At 44.1% G+C, this 9102-nt stretch overlaps 1 long non-coding RNA gene across 1 annotated transcript; it reads right to left on the reverse strand.

Moving 5' to 3' along the window:
• Positions 1 to 1863: 1863 nt before the first annotated feature.
• Positions 1864 to 3374, reverse strand: LOC129783679 (uncharacterized). The gene is made up of 3 exons (XR_008745468.1): positions 3082 to 3374; positions 2515 to 2711; positions 1864 to 2293 (listed from the first exon to the last, which is right to left on the reverse strand). It is a non-coding gene; the product is annotated as an uncharacterized LOC129783679 (long non-coding RNA).
• Positions 3375 to 9102: the final 5728 nt, after the last annotated feature.

Here is a 9102-nt window from a genome sequence, read left to right on the forward strand (position 1 = left end):
CAGCCCACCCATTCATCTTCTCCATTCTGTCTCCTCCATCTGCACTTTTCCCTTCTATCCTTTCCCTTTTTTTTTTTTTTTGCATTACTTTCATTTTTTCCTTTTTGCTCCTGTCCCTATTTACTTCTTTCTACTTTTTTCCCCTCACCTTTTCTACATATTGTCTCTTCCTTCTTTTTTCTCCCCAGTACATTTTTCTCCCCATATATTATCCCATTAGTACTTTCAGGATCTCATTGTTGGTTTATTAACTTTGGATCATGCAGGGACACGTATCCCTAAGGCTTATCAAAACTCACTGTGAAGTACAACTGGGGGGAAGGAAGGGGGGAGGGGGTCGTGGGGCGAAGAGAGTGAGATGTGTTCAATTTCATGTGGCTGAACCTGAATCAGCTATTTTACGGTTGGCTGGCTCCTGGTAGCAATAAAGTAATAAAAGGAACCTATTGGAATCATCTTAAATGGTCCAGGATCTGCAGCTCCATGTGAAGATCTCCTATTCCTGTGCTTGCCATAGTATATCAGTACATAACAGGCTGGAAAGATAAGTGGTGACCTGCTAGCAATGAATATGACTGCTCTTAATAGCTGTCTGGGGATGGGGAAATGGGAGACAAATGCCATTTTAGGGCTGGGTGGTCACAAAAATTTGGCATGGATCTGAAATGATGCTCCCCAGAAGGCATCCTTCCATTTCCCTGCACCTCTCTAGCTCAGTGTCTACGGGATGTACAAGCAGCCAGGATGCTCAAATGGGGAGCAGCCAAAATTATAATAGTGCTCCATTCTCGCTGGGAACAGCAACAACCAGAGGGGGCACAGGGACACAACCAAGGAAGATCGAAACATAATAAACCTACTAGAAAGAGTGTATCTGTTTCCCTTGGACACAGATTCAGGATGCTGGTTTTCTTGGAATTTAGACCATTTAAGGAATGCAATTGAATTTATCGAATTTTGGGAAATTGCTAGGAATTTTCCATCAAAATATTTGCAAAGAAGTATTTCATTTCTATCAAAATCATAAAAAAAAAATCAGCTGAAAGAGATCAGTATCACAGTAATGGCTTCAACATTTCCTTTGAAGCAGACAGGTATAAGACCTAATCTGAAGCCATGGGAGAGAATAATGTGCCCCAAAATATAATTATCATGAAGCAAATTGACTTATCTGGAGGATTTTAACTTAAAATAAAATTTCTAGCATTTTCAAACTACTTTTCAACTATTTTGCAACAGAATTATGGTTATGTTTGGCTTTTTGTGTTATCAACCCTATTGATATATTGATATATTGAAATACCTTAGTGGGACAAAATTCTGCATCTGAATCAGATCTGTGTTCCGGTATAAATGTCAAATAAAAACATTTCCTTAAACCCACAAACTTTCTGCTTCCTGGGGTATAACATAAACCCTGCTGTGAAGCTGTCCTTGGATATTTGTAAAGGTAAATAAGCAACAACAAACTTCATTAACAAAACCGTTGTGTAGAAAAGAAATCAGTTCATCAATCTCTTTGAGTTTATACATATTAAAAGAAAAAGCTTTGTTTAATGATTTTTGCTTTCTTATTTTCCCCCATTATTTAAAAAAAAAATTAAATGAACACAATAACGTACTGAAAGCACCAGGGTTCTCCAGTTCCAACAGGAACACTTTGCTGAAGCCACAGGTTTTGCTCTCTTCTCATCTAAAGATAGACTTTCAGTTGAAGTGTAAGACTGGGTTTAAGAAGAAAATTACTCCAATGAGCAGGATATACAGTTGGGGGGTTAAAATCTCTATTGTCATTATAGGTAATCCATACCTCAGTTTACCCATAGAAGGGAGGACGTGGCATTGCTGTGACATACCTGAAGTAGAAGAGACTTTGGATGGATTTTCTTTCAAATGTCAGTTGTCTGGGGAAGTGAGAAGGCAGGCTGGGAGGGATTTACTCCTGTTGTAGTCTAGCCTGAGCCTAGCTGAGCAGAAGCATGGTCTGGGTGCTTTGACAAGGTGGAGGGCCACTCTGTGTCCAGGCTGTACTACTGCCAAGGCTTCAAACAGCACACACGGCTTGGTTCAGGATGGAGCATAAGGGAAAGCATCAGCATGAGCAGAGAGAGCACTGTTCAAACACCCACTGCCTTCAGAGATTATTTTTTTAAATTGCTGATTGTGAGAAAAATTATGGGCCAAATTGTTTGCTTCTGTAGCTCATCTCAACTCCAACAGAGTTATAGCAGGAGATACATTGGCTGTATCCAGAGTATGCCCAGCTTTCCGTGTTCAAACAGCATGAGAGTAGCTGAAAAAAATATGCATGAGGTTTTAGAAGCATGTTTTTAATTCTTGTTTATGTGTCTTCTCTATTTTAAATCATTAGGATAGGCTGGGATCATGGGGTGGGGGGGAGTTGTGGATTGTTTTTTTTTCCAATTGCGTCTACAGAAAAAACCCACTGCATGTTTTCTTACACACACACAAAAAGTACTCCTTAATACATGTCTCCAAGAACTGGGGACTTACCTGAAAAGCAAGCTGGTACCATTGGCCAGTGGCATGAAGGAGGAGATGCTGGAGGTTTTGTATAAAGGGCAGTGACAGGTAAGTGAATTCCTATTAATCCCACAGATGCTTTTGCCAGCTTCCTCTCACTGGCACTCGGTTTTACACGAAGGTAATCTGGAGATCTCTGTGATCTTGTTGGCACTTCTTTTCACAGCCTTAGAAGGGAGATAAGTAGTGAATGACTCAAATTCTCACTTTCATCAACCATTAGGCTGGCTCATATCAGAGACATGGACATGGCTACCCCAGCCCCTTCATCACGTCAAAGGCTTGGTATTGTCTGCTACATAAAATTAATCAATCAAGAGTTTAGAAGATCACCCTCCCATCCTTTTATTGCCATACAGGAACTGCATTATTCACATGTCCATATGTTTAAGCATAAACTGAGCTTCATGATGGCTTTCATTCTCTTTTTTTAGGCAAAGACTATATCAGTGAAGGCATCATCATAAAAATATTGACTTGGTTCACACCTGGCATAAAATGCCATTGATTTCAGTGGGGTTGTGGAATTTGGCTTACCGCTATAAATGCTTCCCATGAAGTGCTGTTCAACAAGCTGCCCAGAAAACCTCCTTACTCACACGTTACATAAACATGGTGCAGCAGCAAAGCCATTAGGACATTTTCCCGCAGTGCTGGAGCTGCTGATTCAAACCTTTATCCAGCCTTATGCAACCCTCCTGCTTCACCTCTTCTGGGACCACACAGCTGGAATTAGTGAAGGGGAGGGCACACCAGACCTGGCATGCAGGGACGGGGAGGCTCCTTCAGCACAGCTGCCTTAATCCTGCTCCTGCACCAGGACTGCCTCATCTGCTCCCTGCAGCAGGGGCAGCCGAATGCAATGCCAAATGCTTTGTCACTTGCTTTTGATTGCAGACAATAGCCTTTATATGTAGTTTTATCCCCAGTCAAATTAGTAATGACTAAGACTGGAGCGGTTCAGCCAGCTTCAGAGCTGGACGGCTTTTCTGGATCATATTCAGCACCTAACATGCCTGGCAACAGCATCCAGGTTTTAACTGTCGCGAGTGAAGGGACCGCTTGCCTCTTGACTAGTCCCGCACAATGGTTTTGCTGCCACTGCTAATATTTGAACAATGTGTTTGCCAATTACGTTAATACAAACAAGTCCCCTGGATCCCAAGGAAAAGGCTGTGCAAACCCAAAGCGAAAGAGAGACTGATGGCCTGGCTGCTCTGCAGAGACTCGTGCTGCGAGGCAGACAGAGGCAAGGCAAGGACAGGACAGAGCAGAGCGTTTTCTGCCAGAAGAGATAGTGTGGCTTAGCCGGGCTTAGCCTGGCTAAGTGATGGGTGGCTCCCAAAATTCAGGCTGGGATGCAGATAGATGGATGGGATATCAGAGATTCCTGGCTTGTGAAGCACTTGCCAGGAGTCAAACCCTGACCGCATTGCTTTGCCTTCTCCAGGCATATCTTTTCTCAAATCAAATTTGTCCGGTTGAAACATGAAAATATGTTACACATTTTCCATTTCTAAGTGATATACTCTAGTGTCAAAGGTTGACATCCTTTTGCTGCTTTTGGCTGTTTTCTTGATAAACCTGTCCTCATACCCACTCACCTCTGCCTGGTTCCCCCCACTGCAACCTGCCAGAAGGTCCTGCTGGTCTCTTGGCCTCTAGTTTGAGTAACCAGAAACTATTCCAGAGGAAAACATCATCCATCAGTGCTGAGAGTGTGAGCTCAGGAAAATAAGGTTCCTCCGAGACGAGGAGAAGCAGTTGGAATCTCTGCTATTCAGAGAGGGCAGCATGAACTAGGGAAGGAGACCATGCATGGCAAGCTGGCAGGTGGCAACATCTGCCTCCTTTTGCCTCAGTGTCCCCATCTCTATGTACAAGGCCAGCAGGAGTTAAGCCCCTCTTTTCAAAGGACATTGTATTTCTAGCTCCCTTCCTCCTCAGATCAGACCTGAAATCAGAAAGTAGCCTGGGAGAACGGGGAGGGCTTTAGTGCACTGCAGCCCCTCCAGTTTCTGTGCACGCACATGCATGCCCACATGCACATCCTCGCATGGAAAATTGGCACAGACCTTGCCACTGCTGTTCTTGTGAACCAGAAAATGCTGCACAGCTGGTTTAATAGCATTTGAAAGTCCCATTTGGAGCTGTTCAGGAACTAAGCCTCATTGTTACAGATACTCTCATAAAGCTGTCATCATTCATTGCCACCCACTGCCACCACGGTACCAAGGTCACATCTCCAGAAAGGGGAAAGCCAGTTTCACCTGGGCTTCATCTCACATATGGGAATGTTGCTAGCACCCCTCTTTATTCCTGAGACAGCACTGTTGGCTTCTCTGAACTGTCAGAAAATCCTTCTGCTGCCCCAAAGTTCATGGTCTTCCTGTTCTTGTTTCAGCTCCAAATGCCCATCTGTCTCCAGCCATTTCCTAAATTATGCCTGAGCAGTGTCCGTTTGTTTCCTTCTGAACCTGCTCCAATATTGTGGGTTTGAAAGTTCACTCCCAACCTGGCCATTATTGGCTTTGCCTTCCACTTAGGAGCAACTGTGGGAAATAGGAGCAGGGAGAGGACAGAGTCCCGAGAATGAATAAACAAATTAAATGCCAGCTGAGCTCTGAAAGGCATTTTCTAGCCCAAATAGAAAACACAGCTTGTCCTTTCATTTTAGATAAGAAATAGGTGGCTATTGCTTTTCTTTTACTTTTTTTCCTTCTGTTTTCTTTTTTCTTTTTAATGAGTCATCTTTAAGAAACTCAGCAAGGTGGAGGTGAAATTACAGTGAAGTGACAAACTCAAATGGAAAGAATAGCAAGATCTGGCAGGCTGTCCCTGTCCACGGTGTTACTCCTCCCTCAACTGAATCCTTCTTGCCAGCACTTCCCCTTGGCTGTCTTCCTCTCCCAGGCTCTCCTCTCTCCATAAATCAAACTTGTATCTCTGTGCTTTGGTCCTACAACCTTTATCCCTCTTCTCTGTCTCAGGCTGATGCTTCTGGTTTTCTCTAGCATCACTGTGCAGCTTTTGTTTCTTCAAGATCCTCAGTTCCCACCCTATGTCAGTCCCTGAGATGCCCCACTCCTTCCTTACACTATTCATGCTTATCAGCAGCATCATGGATTTGGCAGTTTTTGCCTTTACATTAAGGCCTTTCAGACATCCCCTCTGATTGCTCATTTAATCTCCTAACTATCTTTCTGTGTCATTATAATGGTTTCTTACCTCTTGCCATCTCACACAGGCTCCCCTTCACCTTTAGCCCATGTTCCTCCTTCCATGAGCTGCCCCCTGCTGTACCTTTCCCACTCTTGGCCATTCAGGCTCCGTCTTTTCTATATTCCAGAGTAACACCAGCTTGAAGACACTCATCTGCTTCAGGGTCCACTGGTTTGCTGGTATTATATGCACTATCATGCCATGTTTGTCTCTCTGGAACTCACTAAAGGCATCTCCTGGGTGGCCTCCAGTCAGCTTTGCTCTCCAGTGCACCGTCCATGCTGTGTTTTGAAATCCTAGCACACACCTCGGGGAGTTTCTTACCTCACACGATCTGTCTCCCAGCGGCCAGCTCCTGAAGCATGAGATTGGAGGAAATGGAAGTTATAAAACTCAGCTGCAGGAGTAATGCAAACAAACCCCAGCCCAGGTCAGAACACGACTGGCATTCGTCCGGCTGTTGTCTGAGCGAGCACCAGCACCAGCTGTACGAGGAGGGTGAGCTGAAGAGCAGAAGCCATACAAGTGTCCAGTGGAGAACTGCAATGAAATGCACTGATAGACAGCTGGGCAGCTAGATATGGATATATAGATGTATCAATAGATATAGTATATAAAAAATGTTTATAGATTCTCTTCCTTTCTCCCACCCATCAATACATTTTTTTCCAAGGTCCAAGAACAGCAGCACATCTTCAACCAGATCAATAACCAGATCTCAACAGCCTAAGTCACGGTGTTCTCTGGAGGCTTAAAAATCCACCTGTGTCTCAGGAGGCTTTACTTCCGGTCTTATTTGCTATGGATCTTTAAACTCCTGAGTGCAATGGGATGCTACACAGAAGGGTGTTTCTATAGACCCTGCTTTAAAGATATGTTAAACGCCAGTAACAAGATATCTATGAAATCTACAGCAGGAACAATTAATTCATACCAATATCGGGAGCAGCTTGTTTGACAGCAATATAAATGAAAGGGGATCGTGCTTTCCTGTAGGTCTAATTAGGAAATCTTCTGAATGAACCCTGAGTCATGTTTCTTCAACAGGGCATTTCCTCAAGGTGTGCATAACTTGCCATGGTTTACTTACTTTGAGTTTAGTCATAGCCATTAGCAACACAGGGGAGGAAGATGTATATCCCCTCTCCCCCATTAAGGCTTGAGAAGAAGGAAAGTAAAGGAAAACTATGAGACAAGCTGATTCCTGGGTCCTGCTTTGCAACCACACGACACCCTGCTCTCTCTTGCTGCAGATACGAGACCGGCTGGAGAGCGCTGTGAATTAGGAGGGCTCATTACTGCACCCTTCAGCATTCAGAGCCTTGTGGGTGTCTGCAAACCTCCCCAAGAGCCCAGTGGAACATTTAAAAGAGAAGCTGCAGCATTTTCTTTTAAAGAGCTGTTGTTCTGTCTGCAGCTAAAGTGCTATTGTAGCTCACTTCTGGGAGGGAGAAGCCTGCTACAGCTGTGTGACTCTGCTACTTCGGACTGGAGTCCTTGAGGAACCATCATAAACACACTGTTGAGGCAGCCTAATAACCCAGGCACCGTTTCAGCATTCCTCCTGCTGCATGGGAAGGGAACGGTCCTGGCACAGCCAGCACACAGCCCACTGTGTCCCGTGGACAGTGCCCCAGAGATGGTCACCTCATGCCTTCCCCTTCAGAGCATCTCCCAGCTGGACACCAACAGAAAGTTATTTCTCTTCACCTAAAGCATGAAATTCCGGCGCACTCCAGCAGAGTCAGCTTACAGATATTTTTCATTCGAGTAGCAGCTAAGGGTGCTTCGCTGCCCTGTGCTGCTCTTTGGTTCAGTGGCATCTGAAAAGGCTCCTGCCACTCTGGCTCTTCTGCCTTGCACTCACTCCCCACAGCCCCTTCAAGCTCCCTGCAGACCCCTCTGGCCAGCCCCTCTCATGCATGCAACGATTCTGCTGTTTCTCATCAGCAGTAGCAGAGGTCTCGTGAAAAAACAGACTAGGTGGCTCTCTAGACCTTTTAGGTGCCTACCGTTAAAAACAGCCACTTACTAAATTTTGCCCTGGATTTACTATCTACTGTATGGTAGCCGCCTTCCACAGCCCGTTCCTGACCTCCTCCAAGTCGGTAACCGGTGTCTTTTCTGAGGACTGTAACCCTGCGTTTCCCTCTGCAGTAATGCTAGTGCATTAGACGGAAGGGGAGAAGAAAAAGTTTTTTAAAAAATAAAATTAATATCCTCACGTCTTGCACACCTGCACACTACCAACCATGGCAACAGCATGATCTCAACGCTGCAGTCTCTGTCCTCCCTGTGCTTCCTCCCCACAGGTACAGACCCCTCATCGTGCTGCCTGTTAACTTGGGGACAAAGAATGCACCAGTTCATTATGGTGGCTGCCTCCAACTTGGAAGGGACTTTCATGATAAAATCCCAGCCCTCAGAGTCACGATACTTTGTATGAATTAATTCAAGTTTTCTCATTCCCTCTTTTAAATACACTAATATTTTATTTCTTGTAAAGATGATTCTTACGAGTCTGCAATTTTCAAAAAATAGTAAAGGAAATTTAAACAGTCAAAGAGACAGAGCAGAAATATATACACTCAGTACTTTTTTTTCCATAAAATATCATTATTGTCATAAAGAGCTCTTGATTTTTTGTGACTGCCACACTACTGTTGGTGTTGGAAGTGCAATAACCTATTATGACCAGTTCAGCTTACTCACAACAGTAAATACCAGCTGTAGTAATAAAGATTAATTGGTAGGATGGTATCATAGCCCTCACAATGGGCTTGTTCAAGATACCACCCTGGGCCTCGAGATCTCTGTGGGTCTGGTAATGAACCTGAGGGCTAGGGGACATCAGGTGGGGAACCCTCTCAAGAGCATCATCTTCAGACGGGGCTGGTGGGATTGAAGCACGGCAGTTTCAGCAGCCAGTAGCCTTGGCGAGAGCAATGGAGATGCCAGGATATCAAGCTACCTTTCTCTCTCTGGTAATGAATAATTATTCACTTAAAACTAGATCTTGTCTCCTGGCTTTGTATCCATAGGAAGCCACTATATGAGCCCTCTTTCTGTGCTCGTTGTCACACTCTAATCCTAAACAAACATGCAGATAAATGATAACATCCACCAAATGACCACACAATGTGAAAATCCATTACAGATTGTATTCTTTGTTTTAAAAGTGCTATTGAATAAATTAACCAGGTAACAGAGCAGTAACCTTGAGATAAATGATTAGGTGGTTTTATTTTTTATTTGGAAAAAAAAAAGATGACACAGTTTTATCATATTTATAATAAAAGTCATTGACATAATAAAACACTCCCATCACATCAGTAT

Source organism: Falco peregrinus, chromosome 1 (genome assembly GCF_023634155.1).
Source record: "Falco peregrinus isolate bFalPer1 chromosome 1, bFalPer1.pri, whole genome shotgun sequence".
Taxonomy (NCBI): Eukaryota; Metazoa; Chordata; class Aves; order Falconiformes; family Falconidae; genus Falco; species Falco peregrinus.